We start from the raw sequence: 21,471 nt of genomic DNA, 5'->3' as shown, positions 1-21,471 counted from the left end.
AACCGGAGTAGGAGAGATAGAATAACACTTGGCGACAGGCGACAACGTTCTTCCTCACATGCAATTTCCCTCCTACAGACAGAGGAAACTACCACGCGTTGCCTCTGGCGATCTTTCTGCAACTTGTCTTATCTCTCGGTGATATATATTCCATAGAAAGCTGTATCAATTTACGCGTAAAAACAATTGTTTACAATAAGAAATTTTTAGCATTTTATTAGATACTTTGAATAAAGTGTATTAGTGTGAATTATACATTTTATAAACTTAAAATCTAAATTAAAATAAAAATTAATAATTAAATTTAGTATATTAGTATTACAAACAATATAAGGTCCTATAAAGCGCAATAAAGAAATATTAGATATTAGAAATAGGAATTAAAATTTTAGAATTAGTTTTTTTAATGAATATTAAACGTAACGCACAATTGATACGAATAAGATGTAAAACATAAATGTGTTGTACAATTTACAACGTAATTTATTTATAGTGTTTATTGAGGAAACTGATTTTAAAGTTTTAATTCCTCTATTCCTATATTTAATATATCTCTATTGAGCGCAGGGTTTACTCGCAGAGATAGATAAAACAAAAAACGGAGAACAAAGATTAGGAAACAAAAAAGTACATAAAAAAAAAAATAAAAATAAAACCGCGATATCAAAATCAATCCTTCTTTATATTTTAATATGGAAAAGGATGAAAAAAATAGAGACGAGCTCGAGAGAATAAGACAAGTCCAAGACGAAGAACGGAAAGAGGTAGAGTATCGAAGAAGCATGCTGGAAGACAAGAAGACTAGAGCGAGGGAAATTAAGCAATTAGTAACTTTGCACCGCGGCAGCTCTCAGCGAGATTTGATTATGTTTTCGGTTTAAGCTCTCCGAAGTGAAGCTCAACCCTCGACCAGAGCGGAGGGAGCCTCGGAGCGAACTCGACGGTGCTTTCAAGAGGCTCGGCGTATACCTGCAAACTCCAAAGGTGAAACGTGCCTCGTGAATCCCCGTCAGGTCTCGCTCGGTCTTCTCCACGTCGCGCGTCTGTCATTCTCCATTGTCTTTCTATTCGCCACACGTTCGTGTTACTTCTTGAGCTTCCCTAGACTCCTTCTACCTGCGTGTGATACACGTTGATGTACGCGACAATGTTAGTACGTTTGCTATACACAAATTTCGTGCTATACACGTCTAACTAGTCCATTTTATTTGAATACCGTGACACACATCTATTGCCCCAATGTTTTTAATATATGTATGCAAGTTGGAAGTTAGGAGATAGAATAGCTCACAATCTAGGAAAATAATATAAAATTATATAGTTTATATCTTTATTTTTCTATACTATATTGCCTAATTAAAAGTTTAAACATTTTTCTTCATAATTTATTCGTTAAATTATTGAATGGATTGGATTAAAAATTGTATCCGTTATTATTACATCATGATTTGTTTTTTGTATTAATCCAATTAAAAAGTAGCGAGTAGGAAAAATACAATTGGAAAGGAACCAGTACAATTACGTATGTAACTTTAATTTGTAAAAAACAATTCTTTCCATGTATAATTTTTGATATTTTAAATTATAGACATGGTAGATTTGGGTGATGACAAGATTTGGCAACGATCGCCAATGCAGTCGGAAATCTACATGACAAAAGCGCAATGCAGATAAGAATTTGGATAAGAGAAATATGTGACTATGCAAGTGAGACGAGTAAAAATTCAAATGATTTACAATATGTTAAACAAATATGTAACATGTATTGTGTTTTTCCGCAAATCTGTCGCTGAAAAAAAAAAACCAGCGAGTTGCCAAGAGTACTATGGATTTATTTATGGGATCGCGACTTACAAAATCCGAAAATGACGATTTATAGGTATAACATAGTACACTGCGTGACCTCATAATTCATGTCTCCTTGACCGTTTCGTTCTCTGGTGAAATGACGCTAGGGTTTATCGCTCGTAAGAGTAATATACCCACCTACAATGAAAAAATATATTCAAGTGTTTTCTGGGCAATAAAAATCTGCGTAACAAAACCCGAGTTTTTCAAAATAATTTATTACTTTAACGTGGCATACAGAGGGATATATCGTAGAAGAAGAAAAAAATTATTGTATAAAAGAGCATTTGTATTAAATATTTTGTTTTTTACGTATCTATTCTCAATGACATTTATCTTCGCATAAATATTTGTGTGTAAAAATATTTTGACGGCTTTAGCAAAATAACAAAATTATAAATGAAAAACATAAATATAGTACGATGCTATGTTTTAAAAGCACGATGGAACGGTTCTCTATTCTGGAAATTTATATTGCGCGCACAATTTAAACAGCACATCACGAGAAACGTTTAGTACGGACATGTTTTACTGCAAGGGCTCGTTACGGCGAGTATGTGCGGTACTGCGTACGGATAATTGAAGGACGTTCGTCTTTCAGACAGTAGCGACGCTATCCTGTTCCACATGACCCCGTCGGTTTGCCCATCTATCCGTTCGACTGTCCCGTACGAATGTTTCGCTGTTTATTTTGTACCCATCTGCTATTACTTTTGTCTCTCTCTCTCTCTCTCTCTCTCTCTCTCTCTCTCTCTCTCTCGCAATTGCTAGAATGGGGTAACAATTCTGTGTCGTCCTCGACCACGTGGAACGTTACATAGACGCTTCACTGACGTTTCGTTTAATTCGACCTGTAGGGAATTAAATTTCGATTGAGGAAGGGCGCGAAAGTAAATGTGAAGTAGTAGTCACTGATTCAGAAAGAGTAGTATAAAAAATAATTGTTTCGTTCATCGTGATACATTCATCGATTCTTAATTCTATCAAGTGAATACGAGTTTGTTTCAGATATCTAAAATATCGAATTTTATCAGATATAAAATATGTCAATTTTATTAACATTTTGACAGAATTAATCTTAGCGTGTGTCTTTCTAGTATTTAGTTTAACATTCTGCACGCTGTAAACACAAATTTTTAACAATTCTTAAAAAAAATTATCGCATATTTTATATCCGCAAATTGTAATAGATGAATTATCTTAATTTAAAAATTTTTTGTACATGATAATTGTCATAAAACAATTTCTCAAATTTGAGAGGTAAAACCTATTATATATATATATATATACTATATCTCAATATTTGAGAGGTAAAACCTATTATATATATATATATACGTGATAATTTTATTTGAACGTTTTTATACGCGCAAACAATAGACGTAGTAACTTGATGAATATTAATTGCAACATTTAGAATTCGATATGGTTTCTATTTTGATTGTAGAAAATTTCAAGCGCGAGAGGTAGGAAAAGATGGTATCGCGCTTCTATTTAACCTACAGTATCCGCTTATCCATTTTCACTTAGTCACATCCCGATCGTCGCCGGAACTATCATACCGTGCACGTTATATCGCGTGCCTAAGCGCTCATCAGAAATTCTCGGGCACGACCCCCGGACTTCTGTCCGGCACAAATTATCCGCATTCCATATCTGGATAACATGGTACGGAGAACGCAAAGTGGATCGCGTGGTTTTGAAAATAATAACTGGGAGTAAACGAGAATATTTTTTATTACGAGATTACGAGAGACCGGACAGATCTCTTCTCCTTTTTCGCCGGAATTTTTATACTTAATCTCCTCCGTCACTCCCGTTCACCCATTGTCGTCGTATTTAAGGGCGAATAAGGCGAATAGGGGTGTGCAGTTATTTACGTACAACCCTACAAGTACATTCGTAGCAACGGGTGGAAATAGGGGGCAACAGAGAGAAGGGATGACACCAAATAGAAGAGATGGCGAGAGGATAGGACGCAAGAGGATGGTGAAAGAGCAAGAGGAAGTGGTGGAGGAGGAGGAGGAGAAGGAGGAGGAGAAGGAGGAGGAGGAGGAGGCGGTGGTGGTGGCGGCGGCGGCTATGGCAGCCTGGACATAGCACGGGCCTGTCCCATGTGGGTTTCGTTAATTAACCGAGTCTACCGAGTTCTATTCCTCGCGTTATATTACCATCCACCCTCCTCCTCTCGCCACTTCTCTCAGTTCCTCTGATTCCTCTGGCTCATCTGCTTCCACCGGCATTGCCACAGGACCATTGATGCACCTGGGGGTTGTGGAAAACGCAAGCTCCATGCTTTCCCTATATCTCCTACCGTGGTAAGACCTATATTTGTGCCGTTGTGCATTTACTCTCAATGCATTTACAGTATTTTGTTCGCAAGTGCGCCGCCGCCGCTGCCGCCGCCGCATTTACTTGTATATCTCCGCGGATATTCATTCAATGACATACGTGAATAAAGTTCCTTTCTACATCAGGTTCTAAATGAAATTAATGTACGAGTATAATACAATAACTAAATTTCTACAAGAAAATACCTTGTGACAACACAGTTAGACCGGTTAGACGAGGTACAAAGAAACGTGTGAAACGTTGAAATGAAACGAAATGAGATTTCATTTAAAAAGCAGTTTGATCGCCGATTTAATTGGCTATTACATCACGCGTTGGCGTTAATCACACTTTATCGCATAGTTGGCGGATGAGGGATGCAATATGCGTTGAATTAATTGCGAAACGCTAATTAAGCGCTTGTCTCGTGGAATCAATCTACAATAGGAGCGTGTAGATTTCCGCGCGAAACAATTTCGCGTTTCGCGTAGAAAGTGATTTATAAAGCGAGAGACGCGGTGATCGGGCTGCAGCCCTCGGAAAAATACCATTTCCCTGTACCGAGGGGAAACAGGGAAAACGAATCCATTCTAGTAGCGTAAACGACCGATGAACGCGCGTAAACGGTACACAGTACATTCTCCCGTGGAAACATCCACGATAAATCACGACGATCGACAAAAACTTGACGATATATCAATTAGGTGCAAGTGTGTTCTACGCGTCGATTCTCAATTATTATATTCTCGTCGCCGCTGATTTACCGTGGCACCGACGGCGGACCACGGCGCGGCGGCGTATGTTGTTGTTAATTAATCGTACGTTTATTTACCGTGTCGCGCGTCGCCACCGCTCTTATCAGCAGTCTCCTCCTATCGCTCCCCATATGGCACACGGCACACGGCACACGACATACGATTCTGCCGTAATCGATGAGTAGTTAATCAAAAGTATCGTTTTGTTGTATTTGTGATTTTGATTTAATCGCGTTGCGCATTCCCTCGCCTACCGTCAGGCCCGCGCGTCTATAAATCAATCCGCATTATTAAAAAAATATTGCGCTAAAATGTATGCTACCAAGAGTTTATGACTTTATCAATGTACTACAATTTCAAATTAATTTGCAAATTTTATCTAAGTTGGTTCATTTTAAATCAGCATAATTTAATCGTAAATCCTTTTCCTTGATCTTACGAAATCGTGAGGTAGATATTTGAATTGCACAGGGTTAAGAAGGAGAACACTGGAGCAGGAAGAATGAAACACGTAAGACAATACTTGGTGGTATCCGTACCGAGGAAATGAGATTTATATTAATTTCTCCAACCGTCGCGGTCGCGTTCGTATAGCCGTCGCGGCGTCGACGCCCCAGGTATAACACTCTCCTCGTCTCATTCTCTTTCTACCATCTCTGATAACCATCCGATTTGTCTCAACCTCCGCCATTTACCTACAGCCTTCGTCGTCGAATAGAAATTTCAACTCTCGACACGTATCTCTGAATTTCGCTAGATAAATTAAACGCCAATTGTTTTGGAAGTTATATCGATAAGTGGAAATTTTTTGTATTTATTTATTAAAAATTGTATCTCTTCCTTCGTTGTACTTTATGCGAAACGATAAACTAGAAATGGATATTGAAAAAAAATATTGAAATATTTTTTGTACCACGATTATGTACGAAAAATGAATATTTCCGTAACTGAAAATTTTATAGCTGCGAGAGAGATATATTGTACTCGTATATTACAGGATTCTTAAAAGTTTATCGTGATTATTTACACGATGACAGAATAAATTTTACCGCTTTTCTGGGAATAACGCTCTTATAAGCGTTTCAAGAACATGTTATTATGGCCAAATGTTCTTTGAATTAAATCCCATAATATTCGACATCTTGTGGTTTATAAAGTTAATTATTTTCTTTTGCGTTGGAACGTGGAAAATATTGATAATCGATGATGCGCCCGGGAATCTTCCGCCAAAAGCGATTATCTTTCGTGTTGATAGAACGACGCCTGCATTCGCGTAGGTGGGCTTGACTCGTAGCCTGGATACCGATCGTTAACTGTTTGACCCAATTCCAAAGGCTATAACGCCGCGCAATATGTACAATAACGCGGCAACAATTCAATTCTCGTTCGCGTAAGAGACTAAGAAATCTACTGGTACAACAAAGAGATGCTGGCACAGACGAAAGATATTATATCTTCTGTCGATGCTGAGGAAAATCGATTAAAATGCTTAATTCGTTATAGCACTTGCACTTTAAACGAGACATAGAACGAAAGGATGTAACGTGCCCGCAGCATAAATGTCATTTTTAAAACGCTTTTATGTGCATTTTTATGGAGCGGAAAGAATGCAATTTAAGATATTAAAAAAATAATCAATTTTTCTCAGTGGGTTCTCTCTCACTGGTTCATTTTCGTCAACGTCAAAATGTCATTAAAACGTGCAGATTTGATAACCTTACGTTATTTATTAGTGTGTTAATGAAGTGAAAATTTTCGTCTTTGATGTAAGAATCTTTTCATTACAATATTATTTTGCAAGGACGTAATTGAGTTATCGAGAAAAATGTTAGGGTGAATACGAGATACTTTGATCGGTCGTGTTGCTTACAAAACTGCACTGGCAACGATGTCGCCGTTATTATTACTACACGGGGAGGAGAGAGGGTGCGATGGCGCGTGTTGCGACGATCGCGTGCAACGTTGTTTTGATGCCGAAACAGCAGTTCGTTCTCGATATTGTCGGCCGGCATTTCGCGTGGCTCTCATCGCGGACTATTCGACTGTATACCTCGCGCCACGCGCATCCTTGGGGTTTATCGCTAACCGTAGTGCGGCCGAAGGAGAATACCGTTTTCGTTTGTGGTCAGTGGATCGCGAGCCGTTCGTTCGCTGCTCATGAAAAGCAGTCTGTGAAGCGCGACGATTCGCGAATAGAGAAGCTCGTAAAGTGCCGTTACCAACCGCGCGCCGGTCCTTTATGGTCCAGTTAAGTTTTCATGCTTCATCGTCGTCGTTTCTTACGAGAATAATAACCCCCGGCATCACGTACGTACGTATCTATAACGCGATATTATCCAGCGGAAGTATAGACGTCGCGTCGTTCGTACGAAAGATTAAAAGTAATTGAGCGAATGACTGTCTGATTCGCTTGCGCGATTTACTCGCGCTATCAAATGCGAAAATTGTTTAAAGTAATTTTTTTTTAAATCAAAGACATAGATTTTTTAAAAGGATAAAATTCTGTTGTATACCTGGTTTTTTGTCGAATTCCAAGCTCCATTTTTTCTTCCGCTTGTATTCCTATACCTGTAACAATATTTAAAATTTCTAAGAATTTATTTTTTTAATTTATTGTATTAATTTCTAAACTTATCATATCATATCAATTAAATCGTGCTCAAAGATTCATCCAGTTCTATTCGTCAAAATGTACCTTTCTTATATCACAACTAAAATATATTTCAGTTTAGTCCGTTTTAGTGAAAAAGCTCTTTGATCTGACAGGTATTAAAAAAATTTCGTGACGAGGAATACACGAGATATATTTTGCATCGTTTTAGAAAGGAATAGAGTATGAAATTCATTGGAATTCAATATGTAAATTTTTTTTAAGATTAAACAATATTTCAGAGGTCGATTGTAGCGAACGACACGATTCGTTCTCTGATTCGATATAAATTGCCTTATCGCAAAATTCCAGCGAGACCCGACGACAACGGGCAGCCGCAATAACAACACCAGCATGATCGAACCCAAGCTAACACACGACGTTGTCATTGCGCATTACAATAGGCGCTGCGTTATGCAAGCCGGTCACGTGTGTCGCACGCTACAGCTTCTAGGACCTTCGCGCTCACGCACGTATGCATGTGCTGGCTTTAACGCGACACGAGGACACAAACTTGCGATTCTCCCAAGCGGAATTATTGTCACGTGTTCAAGTAAAAGACACGTTTACCGTCGGTTGTTGCAGAATTTCGCGCGCGTCCTCATATACCTTCTGACGGAGAAACGCTGATAGAACTCAGCCAAATGTATAAAAAGTAACATAAAAAATTTCAAGTGACAGAGAAAAATCGCGCTTTTTCTTTCTCTTTCTCTAGAAATTCACTGGGATTTAATTTTATTGAGAGAAAAGCGAAGCAGAACACATTTTAAAATTGTTCCAAAAAGATAACGTTCGCAGCACATGCATTAAACGTAAAATAATTTGGAATATACATTATTGGAATGTATATTATCTTTAAAAACTTTTAACAGATTTATTCATATTTTTCGCGCTTTTCTCTTTTTCTTTGACATGAAAAGGTACATTTTCCGCTGCCAAAGGCTTATTGATAATATTAACTATTAATAGAAAAAAATCTTTTAAAATATTTTTAAAAGTTTGTCTAAAATCTTTTCTAAAATTTCTTAATTACATTCAAGGTATATTTAAATAATATTTTACATTGGAACGCCCTATATATTATATATTATATTTTCTACTAACAAATATAATTTAAAGAATGAGACGAATCATCTTTCGCAACTGATAGAAATAACAGTATTATTTATCCATTTTTATCGTACGATGAATGTTGTATGATAAAGAATCTTTTCTACAATGTATTTGGATTTATATGAGTTTATTTGAATGTCCATTGAATAGAGATTGCATATTGTCGTAATATGGCGCGTAGCCGCGCTATTAGTATGCAGTAAAAATGAACCGCATCCCCGCCGAGGTGAAGGGAGAAATTAGTTTTATCCACGTCAGGGGCATCTGATATACACGGCACGCAGCGTTACCTACCGGAAGCAGAGATGGAAACATGGAGGACGGTGGCGTCGAGGCGTAGTGTAAAGCCCCCCGGGGGCAACAATTGTGCATTCATCGGGGCGAGGGGCTCTAATTAAAACGCATTGTTTATATTCTTTGCAGGAAGCTCCTTCGCTCTCACCCTCCTCTCGTCCGCGTCGTTTCCGAGTCACCTCTCTTCTTCCGCCTTCCCCTCTCGCCACACTCGAGCTCCCAGGGGTTCTCTTACAGAAACTTTCCGGTAACTCGTTAAAGATAATGCGGGACGAAAGTCTGGTTAGGCGTCTACCTGATCCCCTTTCAAACTGTTAGCGTAAACAATCAATCGATTCTACTTGCATTCTCGCAGAGACGCGTTCTTACCAGCAGGTCAATCCTACTTTTCCTTCTATTAGATATTCTCGCATTGAAAAGACAAGAGAACTTTGAATGCGGCAAATGGGATGTTATTTCTCGTCGTTTCATTCACTTTTATCAAGTTAACACTTTGCTTTTCAGAATTTTGGTATAATTGATGGAATATTGACTCTCTCTCTCTCTCTCTCTCTCTCTCTCTCTCTCACTCACTCAAAGTTATAGTTTTCAATAGAGCCGGTCGCAATCGTTTCAAAGAGAGTTGTGCAAGTTCAATTCGTGTAAGAAGGATACAGGGACGATGTGAAGCGTGGTAGAACCTTTAACAGTCGATGTACTAGTTCAGACTTCTCTCGCGCAAATCGCTTTTAACGCGTCTGTACCGTCAAATCGATACTTGGATAGCCGCACAATCCCTAACAGGATATAAGCTTCGCCGAGCGGAAGCGCCATCGATTCGCGTCCTTCTTCCGACTTGGCGTATCGGCATTCTCCAAGACAAAGGTAGCCGCCAATTACCGCAAAATAGGATGCAGGTGACACGGCTGCGAATTACGTACGCGCGCCAATAGGAAAAGATGGCAGACGTGTGTGTGTGTGTGTGGGCGAAATGTCAAGGGCCGCGCGAGATCGGGAAATGTACGAAAGGCGCGAAAGGACAAAAAGGGGTGAAGGGGAAAAAGAGAGAAAAGGCGAAAGGGAGAGGAAGAGCGCTTTCACGGATAGGAATCGAATTTGCCGAGGACCTTCATTTCGTTCTGTGTAACTCCTGCGGGCATGTCGTGCGCAGACTGCCGAGGTAGTCGGAAAGAGAGAGGGAGAAAGACAGAGAGAGAGAGAGAGAACCATCGCACCGATCTTTCGTTCGCCCCGGAGGAAAATTACGCCCCGATACAAATCGTAATTGCATGTAAAACGAGCCTGCCGTACGAGAGATACGACCGGTCATATTTCACATCGCGCGCGGCAGTTAGCACCACCGACGAACATTACCGGTGCACTTTCGTCGGCGAGCGTTCGTACACGTGCGGTACACGAGTATTATTGTACACGAAAATGTTGATGAGAAGTTTGGTACATGAGAACAGTTGTACACGTTCGTACGGCCGAGAAGTATATCCCGAAGTTAGTCGTAGCATCTTTATTTTTATCTCGTTAAAATTTATGGCGATGTAACGTTTGCTACATGTATGTGAGCTTCTACGCCTTTTATTCGTACATTTTTAATTCAAGGTATTTTCATCGTGAAAACTTTGCCAGTCTTCGATGAGATAATGTCGATCTGGATTAGTTGGAATAAAATTTGATTATAGAATGATTTAATATTTATACATTGATAATGACTTATAGAGAGAATGATTTAATATTTAAATAACGATATGATTTATGCATGACCAAACATCCTGTAATCACAAATATTCATGAGTTAATAGAGAGGGCCGAGTTGTATAATAACTAAAGATTAAATTAACTCCTTTTGTACGATTTTCGCAATAGAGAGATTGATAATTTTTATTCACAGAAGATGCATAATTCAAAGTAATTACGATGGAAACAAAGAAACATTAATTTATCCGAGTAAAATCCAATAAAATTTCTAGACTACTGCAATAATACCGACGCGACATTCCAAGAAATTAATTAGCCTAAAATGTATTCCGCTCGTGAAACTTTCTGCATCCAATTACAAGAAGGTACAATCATATACCTTGATACCGCCCAAATTTACATTTGTACATACGCGTACCGCGCACTGTCACAAACAGTAGTCACAGCAAATAATAGTTATTATACACTGGAACTTTTGAATTTTGCGATAAACCTTTTAGCATGATGCAGAGAAAGAGAGAGAGAGAGAAAGAAGGGGGAGGACTTAACCGCTATTTACATAGAAATACATATGTAGACATAAGAGGGCGAGGAAAAAGTACACGGGCTTCTAATAAAAGTGGCAGAGTCTGCCTGCATACTTTCCATCCTGCCTTTTCACCGACGGCCGCCGCCCTTTTCGCAAGTTCGCCGCCTTCCCTTTGTCTCCTCCTCTCCCGCAAAGGTTACAAACTACAGCTCTCTCTCTTTCTCTCTCTCTTTCTCTTCTCTTTTCCTCGCACGCGCACTCCGCGCCAAGCCGCGCCGTCCCGTTTTTAAGTCCCCGGAGGGGAGTTATCGTGTTAACAAGCATATTTTACATTTCATTGCAGCCACTTAACGCGCTAACCGCCGACATCGCTTCCAACAAGCGGGCATCGCGTGGCATTTCGCACGCTCGCGCGCGACACGTGCAGGCGGGCTCAATTAGAGAATACGATACGACGTAATTGGGGCCTAATTATTTCAAACGGTCGTCCGTCATGGTCGGGGTGGGCGTTAGCGTCAGCTCGGTTTGCAATTATAATATAAAATTAGGTGATTTTGGTACGCGGCCTGCGCCGATTAAATGCCTCTATTCCGAGCACGCGTAATTTAACGGGCGGTTACGATCGCTGGAAAAAATCGGACAAAAAACGCTCGCTACATGCGCAATATACGAGTACAGAGCGAAATACGCGATAATATTCTTTCTCTGTTCATCTAATACACTTGTTCCATTAATTTAATTTATCTAAAACACTTGTTTGTTGTTCGTATTTGCCATTTAATTCTTCCACTTTTGTCTACACTTTTTTTCAAATTATACAGAAATATATAATCAGTTAAATAACTGACACTCTATGTATTGGTTTGATATTAAATTTTATTATACATATCTTTACATATTATGTTGCACCGATATTGCGTTACTTTTTGATATTTGCTCAGCAGAAATCTAGTTGAATTTATTTACAATTTAACAAGTATTTGTGCTAATTTATCTTTTTTTTCATCATGTTTTATTGGACTGTAATAAGTTGATAATATTCTAACACAGGGACGCAAAACGGGACGATTATACATTTATTAAATTTTTTATTTCTGTTTTATACAAAACTCTGGAATTTAATTAGTTATACGTGCACTTTGATATTGAAAGTATGAAAAAACTGCTTTGTAATACTTTTAGGGGTATAAATGCTAATAATTATACATCTGTTCTACACGCATGCATGTACATGTTATTCATGATGTGAATTTATTCCAAGAGTTTTAGTGTAGACTATTTTCTGGTCCACTATAAATAATGCATGTGCAAGCGGTGCGCGCGATTCGTGTTCGTTGTTGTACTCACGGTGAAAACGTTATATAAAAGCACTATCGCAATTAGCTTTAATCTTGTTATAGCATTGGATATCCGTCGATAGTTTGCGTAGCACGTCGCAATTATGCACCGACTGGAAATGTAAAGCGAAAACCGTTGCGGGGTAAACGCCTCATTAAAACGTTATTTTCGGCCGAAAATCACGGCATTTCACTTAATTATGTGGGTGGGATCTGTACCTAGAGCGCGCGTGTTACGTACATACGCATGTACGTTGAGAAAATTTATGCGCGCTTTACATTTGCGAGGTGTAAAGGTATAGAGATATTTGCGATAGAAAAGCGTAAGCTCGGAGAAGAAATTCCGCTCAGAGTTCATTAACGAAAATCAGTCGACAAACGTTAGCAATGCGTTAACATGTGTCGCGTTAACATGCGCCGCCGTGTATTTGCTTCGCGGAGTAACACAAATATAATTTTCACATGGATCTAGATATTTGATGGCGTCTTTTTCACAGAACAAGGGCGTAAAATTCACGCATGTTACAGCGGTAATTAACTTTGCGGATGCAGAAAATGTCAGTTAGAAACGTCCTTCAGCCCGCCCCCGGAATCTAAAATACCGGCCAAACTGCACATCGGGACCCATATTATGCGCATGAATATTTATGCACAAAGCCGGTCGCACTGTGCGGAAGAAGAGGTACAAACACATAAATATTTATATCAAGCCGCTCGACGCGCGATTTCCTCGCAAAAATTGCTATACGCGGCGTACCCTCTTGCCTTAATTGCTTAATCCGCTTTCTGTATTAAATCCTATGCTGTAATTTATGCGCGCGTTATATTACAGCAACGGCAGGACATCGTTTAAATGTTTAACGTTAATATTTACGTTAACGCCAAGAATTGCTCGCTCGTGACGCGCCATACAAACGTAGTTTTATAAACTCGCGATGTAACTTAATAAAAAAAAATAATAATAATAATAATATGTACATTTTTCACAAACTGTACTGCACCAAAACAAGTCTCTCTCTCTCTCTCTCTCTCTCTCTCTCTCTCTCTCTCTCTCTCTCTCTCTCTATCGATCCGCAACCGTTTGTACTAATTTTTTTGCGTTTTTCCTACTCTCGTAGTTAAAATTGGCAGTAATAACGAGTTCTGACATTTGCATGTCCCAAATGTCATCGTACAATGATCCGCATTCGATGCCGATGCATCGAAACGGTCAGTGCGGCGTGGAATAGTGGAATAACGCGGAGACACGGAGGCGCGGCGGCGTGGAATAGCGGAAAACGCCGCGGTGGGTCAACGACCAGGCAAGGGGGCGTAGGTATGCCCCGTAGGTTCGGTTGAGCCGTAATATCAAACTCGCAACACATCGAGTATCCCCGAAGAGGCGTGGGTTATACACAAGAGCCACTGAGAATGAGCTTAAAGCGGAGACTTACGCTTTAGGTGGAATCTATGAGCCGCATGGCGAGTACTAGTGTGGAAACCTCAAAGGGCATGCGAAACAATTTCAGTTTGCTTACGCGAATTAAAGCGCGGAATCACCTAACAAACGTTTCACGTGTTTTACGCATCAATGGTATCCTTCATATTTTTTTAATTTTACGGACCATCTGTTAATTAAAAAAAAAAAGATAAAAGCTTCTTTTTATTTGCAATTTAGGACAACTATTTTTGCATACCAGGCATAGGTTAATGGTAACACGCATAGAAGTAAATGCTTTTACGCGAAGGTAGAAGCAAAAGCGTGTAGTTTAAAATAAGGGCGAAAGCGTGTCCCACGTTTCATATGAGTAATCTTGCTTTTACAGCAAAACATGTTCTTCACATTTTGCAACGTTCATTTGCAAATATGCTTTGCAATCGCTTACAAATTTTATAATCTTTCATCTATGATAATAAATAACGAGAAATCCAATTTCGTATTGAGAGAAAACACTATTTGATTTAAATAATTATGTTATTCGTACTATTCAAATTATTACTTTATATAAAATCACAATAATATTTGTTACAAGCAAGTAATATTCACTTTGATTTAAATAAGTTATTTAAATAGTACCAATAACATATTTATTTAAATCAAGTAATCTTTTTTATTAGTTTATACACACGTACAGAATTACAATTGATATTTACAATATCGTAGAAAAAATAAAACTTTCTGCATCTGTAATTTGAAATGCGAGAAGTGTGAATTTTTCTTTCAATATCTAACAAATCACGATATGAAAATATTAATTAAAACTTGTAGAATTATCACATCCTAATTTTAGTAATTAAATTTAAAACTAATCACGTGCAAAGGAAATTAGGGTAAATTAAAATAATAAAAATATTAAACGTCGCTGTATGTAACGTCGACACAGTTGTTGAGAAAGAATTCTATATTTTTAGATTTGGTAATGATTCATAGTTGATTGCCCATATTAAAGATAAAATTATGGGGGTTAGCAAAGGTGGAGGGACGAAGAGAAAGGCGAGGGACTAAGGAAGGCGGTGGTTGTCCGGCGAGCTCGGAATACGACAGCATCGTTTGATTCTCGCGGTGGAAAACCAAAGCCCTTCACGTATTTGCCAAACGTGCCGCCGGCATACGAATGCGGCCACCGCGGCTTCTGCCTACCCACCGATGATGCTCTCTTCTCTTTCTCTTCTCTTCTCTTCTCTTCTCTTCTCTTCACCCGCCGCCGCTGTTCGTACTCCGCGTACTCCGCGTTCGCGTGCGTGTTTCGCACACGTGTATGCGCGTCCGTCGAGACACGCGCACGGCTATCCGGACGGCAGTCGCTCTCGCGCGGTTTATCCACAGTCAATAAAGGCGACCTGTCAGCATGAATACCAAAAGCGGGGTTGGTAGGTAGGTCCAATGTGACGCCCTCGCCCCCGTCGGAGCATCCCCCCGCCAACCCTTCGAGCCAGAGACCCGAGGACCCGGGGACCCGGGGGGAAGAGAGGGAGAGTGCACGTTGCTGTGGCTGTTGCGAGATTTACCGAGGTCCGTACATCATACGCACGTGCGTGCTCCAGCGGTATCGTAAATACCGAGATAGAGGCCATATATTTGTGTATGTGTGCGCGTGAGATTACGAACGTGTGTGGAAATGCGCGGCCATATTCAGGGTTCCCTGTGACTCACTGTACCGAACACCACGTTCCCGGAAACGGCGAATGTTCAGGATCTGCAGTAGTACCTTGGGGTAGCTCTTGCGCGAGTGTTGCATAATAAAATTCTCGTTTAATCCAGAACAGCTATCGCGAGGTATCCTTGACTAATAAAAATATACGTCAAGAGCGAGAAGGAATTTAATTATTTCGGTAAAGCGTATTTTTGTGAAATCGGAAATGCGGCTGCAATTAAAATGTAATAAGGTAAAAATTATACGATTTAAGTGCGCGAATTTTTTATACTCTGAATGCCCCCGCTTAAAAATATAGTTATCGAAATGCACAATAATTATGAATACCGGAAAATTGAGCGATTGTCTGAGAGGAATGCAATTTAACACTGACATTTGATACGCTACGGTACACACAATTAGATTACAATTCCAACACGAATCAAGCACTTTAGTAATGATATAATATTAATATGAATTGCACACCGTTTAATTAATAACTATAATGACCGGAACACACACCCCGTCAATATCACACCGGTATTTATCATTATCCTCGCGAAAATTCTACAGAATACTAATTATCAAATTATTAATTCACTTACGCAACTCTCGACACGTTTGCAATCTCGTTTCGCGCTCGATGCTGCTAAACATCTGTCGATTATGTGATTGAGAAAAAGAGAATGCAACGTAGCGTGCATATTGATATAAAGTCGGTGCATGCGAGATTTGTCTGTCGGAGAGATAGAAGACCATTGACCGCCATCGAAGTCGAAAACGAGACGCGTACGCTTTGTATGTCGCGAGCCCTTATCTCTAGCTAGGACTTTGAAAGATAAAGAAAACCGTTTCAATTTCCCTAATGCTCGCACAGTTTCGCTTCTGCGTTTCATCCGCGATCGTCTCCTCCTTTCTCGTCCTTTTTCTCCTTCTCCACATCGTCAAATCCCGTCACTTCGCTTTATTTGTCTTCCGCTTGCCTGTTCTTGCCCTACCCCTTCTCGCTTCTCCCAGTGGAAGCTTTTCCACTTCCGCGTCGTCGTTTCCGCGGCTTTTCCGCTCTTGTCTCTCCCTCCCTCCCTCCCTGCTGCTGTTCCTCCGCGTTCGTCCAGCTCGCTCCGGTTCGTCTCAATCTGACGTAAACCTGCGGTCGACCCCATCCAACCTGAGGGACGAGAGAACCTTCTTCGGATAATCCGCGCGAGTCCGTAGTTTCCGGATAACACGACAAAGGGTAGAAACAGCTTACCGCGATCCTCGAGCTTCAGGATCGGTGAATAGCGTCGGGATATAGGACTTCTTCACAAATCACGACGCGATTGTTTACTAGATTAATGTTAGCTGTAAATAACCGGTTTGTCTAAATCCGAATGATGCGTCAAAATAGTGTATAACGTTGAGGCTTTAGTTCAGTATTAAAATACATTGAACATCAAATTTATTGGATTTTGATTACGAGAAATATCAATGAACGTGTATAAAAGCAAAATGCAAAACTGAAAATGATGATAAAATTGAGTTTCTTATTTAAATTTACAAAAATTTACGAGTAGATTCGACAAATTTTATCATTTATTTTTACAATGTTGCAATATGATTGATGGCGTTTTGACGATTATTTTGGATCTTGTTAAAACTATTAATCGCGTGAATTGCAGACTATTGTGTAATTTCGGAACACGTCATAAATAAAATCGATGGATGGATAAATGAGATACGTATTTTAATGCGATCCGAATAATCAATTGTCGTAAATCTAGGGAGAAATGTCAAATGTCTATTGTTCCCCCTCGCTTCACGTTCGAATTCACGTCCACCTAACCCGTATTCAATTTCCGTTATCTTATTTTGGAACTGGCAAGCTAAATCTTTTACTTCATTGTCCAATAATTGTTTTAAGATCAGTATGCAACCTCGTTGCGATTTAAGGCCTCGCAAGAATCTTGCGCATTTGCATACTTGCGATCACGTGTTTGCGACCGTTCTAGAGTTTGCACGAAATCCTATAATGTAATTTCTGTAATTAAGCGTAATTGATCACGTTCTCTAATCGTGACAAGGGCACCGGATGTGTATCCTCTAATCCTTCAATCTGTTCTCATTTAACGTGCGTCTCCCTCTAAAGTCTTCTTGTACGGAAGGCAAGAGGATACTTTTAATCGCTGAATCAAAGGCACTTCGGCTACCTATGAAATGTGTAAATTGGCACGATAATTCTTGGCGCTTCTTTTTTTTTTCATGAAGTAGCCGTTGCTGCAAGTGCGATAGATAAATTTCGTCAGGAATGTACTGCTTGCGGAAGATTGGGTACCGTAAATATATAGGCAGAGATCTTCTTCGACGGAAGGATTGCGAATGGTAGGGTACTCCGGGACACTAAGCTTGGCTAATGAAACGAATATATCATCGTGGCCGTGGCCAAATCCGTTTCTACTATTACTACACACGCCATTACGTTTCTGACGCTGTGCGTTAAGCGTCCCATTTAACCTCGTCTAAGCTCCCTGCTAAAGCGTATGTAACGCGTTTGCAATTGAATCCTACCAAGTTACATAAATCCGCAAAATTCTACCTTGAAGCTAAGTTGGCCCTCTTGTTTAAAATTGTGGTGACGCTCATTACGTCTAGTCTGAGACATTCTAACAATGAGAAGCAATTAAAAAGTTCTTAATGAGTTTGCCATGTTGTTTACATGATTGTAAAGCGAGAAGAATTTAATTAGAGAGTCGAAAATGCCATTATTTATCCGAAGTCTGACTTTTGTTTTCAACAAGTTCCGTTGCTATATCTCTATTGTACATTTAAAAACTTAAAACACACAAAGGATGATAAGGATTATTTTTGAACATCATGCTAACTCTCTGCGATAATAATCCAAGAAGATAAAATTATTTTATACATCTTATTGTTAGTCTTGTGAATGGTTAATATAATTTTCAATGTTTCTTAAATTTATACTCTTGTCTGCCGCGATATCATGAAAGTTTACAGTTTTTAATTAAACTATCAGCGACACAAGTCGAGAACTAAGTGGCCAATGAGTGAGAGCACTCACTTCTCAAGCGACTAGTAGTAACGGATCCTTAACGACCGGCTCGGAATTGTTTGCGTCGCTGAAACGAGTTAATGTAGGAAAGTCTCGAAGGTTACCTTCGGGAGTAAGCGAGGGCTATGCGAGATAATACCCGACCGTCCCTTTTGGGACAAAATCTCTTCCGAAAGCTTCGTTACATTAGGATGCGCTGCGGCGGAATCACTAGAATTCCGACAAAATATTCAGATAAAGACAGATATTTTTATACACTTGGGATTGTGTAATTAGAATAAAATTAAAATTAAAATCTTAATTTTACTTTTTGATATCTATTCAATTTATATAAATTTTTTAAATATCTTTTTTTTCAACAACGCTCATAAGTAATAGTTAATTATTTCTATTTTAGTTAAGCCACAAAATGTTGATACAAAATAATTCAATTTTTAAAGTTTAAGGAATAATAAATTATTATTATTTGTTTTAAATAAGTCACGTTACGATAAATTAGACAAATGTTAAAAAGTCAATATGAATATTTTCCATTTATTATTTTAACGTAAATCGCTTTAAAAGCATCTCAGATATCGACAGGTCTCAATAAGTTCTGCAATCTTCTTAACGTACGCTTCAAGCTGTCTCCGTCACAGTATGCTTAAACTCGATGATTGCGTTTACCGTTCACTGCGTTATTTATTAGCAAAGTTCAAGACTTAAAAAAATATTCTTGACGATAGATGGTGGAAAATATATTAAAGCAAAAGTTTACGCAGAGATTTCTTTTTTCATATCATTTCTGATTTCGACGATAGGAGATTCGCACAAGTTCCATGTAATTAATAAACGAGGAAAGTGATTGTATCTTTACTGATTTTAGATAGATTACGTAAACCTTGTGAGCTAGGAGAATTCAATACTAATTGGAAAGCACTTCTGATTTACCGATTCGCACCACGTCTTCACCTATCCTTCCTAACTTCTCTCTCTCTCTCTCTCTCTCTCTCTCTCTCTCTCTCTCTCAATACTATCCAAATTACTGAAACTTCTCTCTGAGTTACATTTCTGTGTGAACTTTATCAGCTAAGGCAATTTATCCTATGAATTCAAATGTGAGAGGTCAAAGTAATTATCTACATGTTGCATAAAGATTTATGTTACAAATTGTGATGCTTAATAAAATATGATTAGAGTATATAAAATTTTATTATATTATTATATATGTTGGCATATAATAGCATTATTTTTAAAAAAAGAGCTGAAAAAAATAAAAAAATAAAAACTGTTCTTTGTCAACTTTATTTTTTATGCAAATAGGGAAAGTAGACGCAAACGTGCTACTTCGGTAATATAGGTGCAAGTTCTTCAGGGAATAGAGTGTCGTAAATCGAGCGTGACTTTTTATTTAGTAGGGAAAAACTTGGAGCAGTCCGTGCACGAAGAAGTGTAATTAGGAAAGATATTGACGGTTCAACTATTTGGTCTCGCAATATTCTTTATATTATGTCTCGAGGAAAAAAAGGTCTCGCAGTCCCCGAACGCTTTTAATGCAGCAACGTTTCTGAGAAATGGATAAACGAGTTAGAGTTACCAACTGGGAAAATGTTCATTATTCAAATTATCTAGAATACAATAACCATCGTCGCGTGATAATTCTCATCGATTGAGTCGTACGACCATATTGTATAGCGCGATGCCTTCTGCAAGACAGACTGCATTAAATGTGTCCACCTAGAATGAGTTATATTCAACTGTATAACGCTATGATTTATGTACGCTGTTTTACTTTGTAAGACTGTGTTATTAATCACGTTAAGTATTCTTAATGGTCAGACGACATTTATGCATAGTTGTTAAACATCGGATAATAATGTAGTAATCTTCATTTTTATTATAAAGTATTAATTTCAAGGTTCGGTAAACGAAATTTTGAGTCATCTTGATTTTAAAATCTATTTAAGTTTAAAGTTTCCTGTATTTAGTTTAAAAAATTTTTTTATTAGTTTTAATATTCTAGATCTAAATACGTAGATACGCATACGAGCAAAAGTTATTTCGAATACGTTTACAAATTGCAAATTCAAGATGTATAAAATATCATATTTAAAGCATATTATCTCTATCTTATTTTTATCTTGTCCTACTTATATTAACATTCCATTTTTTTTTATTTTACGGTTACAAAGTTGCAAGCAAAGTAGTGAGACAAATTGTTTTAATGCATGCAACATAATCTTCTTAGAAAATTATTTGTCTTTGTCGTGGGCAATTCAGCAGGGGGGGGGGGGTGTGAAACAAGCGTGCACGCTTATAAACGATATTTTAGACTCTTTTTCCTCGATCTATCCGCGGTCGGAAAACTGGCCGGAGGTGACGGAGACTTTTTACTCCGATTTTCAACGAGCAAACGTCGTCACTCAGAATATGGTAATCGTTGACCGGCGCTTGATGTCCCCCATCAATCCGCATGGAGCATGGCATTCATCCTCGTATCTGTCGTGGCTGTCGCGAGTTTATCGGCGACAAAACGCGGCGGCGCTCGTTAACGACGTGAAATACGGTCGCCCATAACGAAGGGACTCTTTTCGAGGGGCCGCGGGTGGTGGCGGCGATATTTTCGCTTTCGTCGTTTCGTTCGCCCGCACACCCCGCGTTTCAGCCACGATTCGATGGCCACGCCGCGCGCCGCCGCGCCGCGATACGTTATAGGATTTTAAAAGGACGTCGTAATGACCACTGGTCGGCGTTGATTAAAAAAAGCTTCATTCCCTGACGGGG

At 39.0% G+C, this 21,471-nt stretch overlaps 1 protein-coding gene and 1 long non-coding RNA gene across 2 annotated transcripts in view; one reads left to right on the top strand and one right to left on the bottom strand.

The window, feature by feature from the left end:
• The window catches only part of LOC105206848 (phytanoyl-CoA dioxygenase), a 131,992-nt gene that overhangs the window by 12,128 nt on the left and 98,393 nt on the right, over window positions 1-21,471 (top strand). The window lies entirely within an intron of this gene.
• Window positions 1-21,471, bottom strand: part of LOC120358628 — a 98,417-nt gene that overhangs the window by 54,345 nt on the left and 22,601 nt on the right. The window contains exon 2 of the long non-coding RNA XR_005575527.1: window positions 7,448-7,502. This is a non-coding gene — a long non-coding RNA (uncharacterized LOC120358628). The remainder of the gene's footprint in view (window positions 1-7,447; window positions 7,503-21,471) is intronic.

Source organism: Solenopsis invicta, chromosome 9, assembly GCF_016802725.1.
Source record: "Solenopsis invicta isolate M01_SB chromosome 9, UNIL_Sinv_3.0, whole genome shotgun sequence".
NCBI lineage: Eukaryota > Metazoa > Arthropoda > Insecta > Hymenoptera > Formicidae > Solenopsis > Solenopsis invicta.
This window is presented reverse-complemented; position numbering and strand designations above follow the sequence as displayed.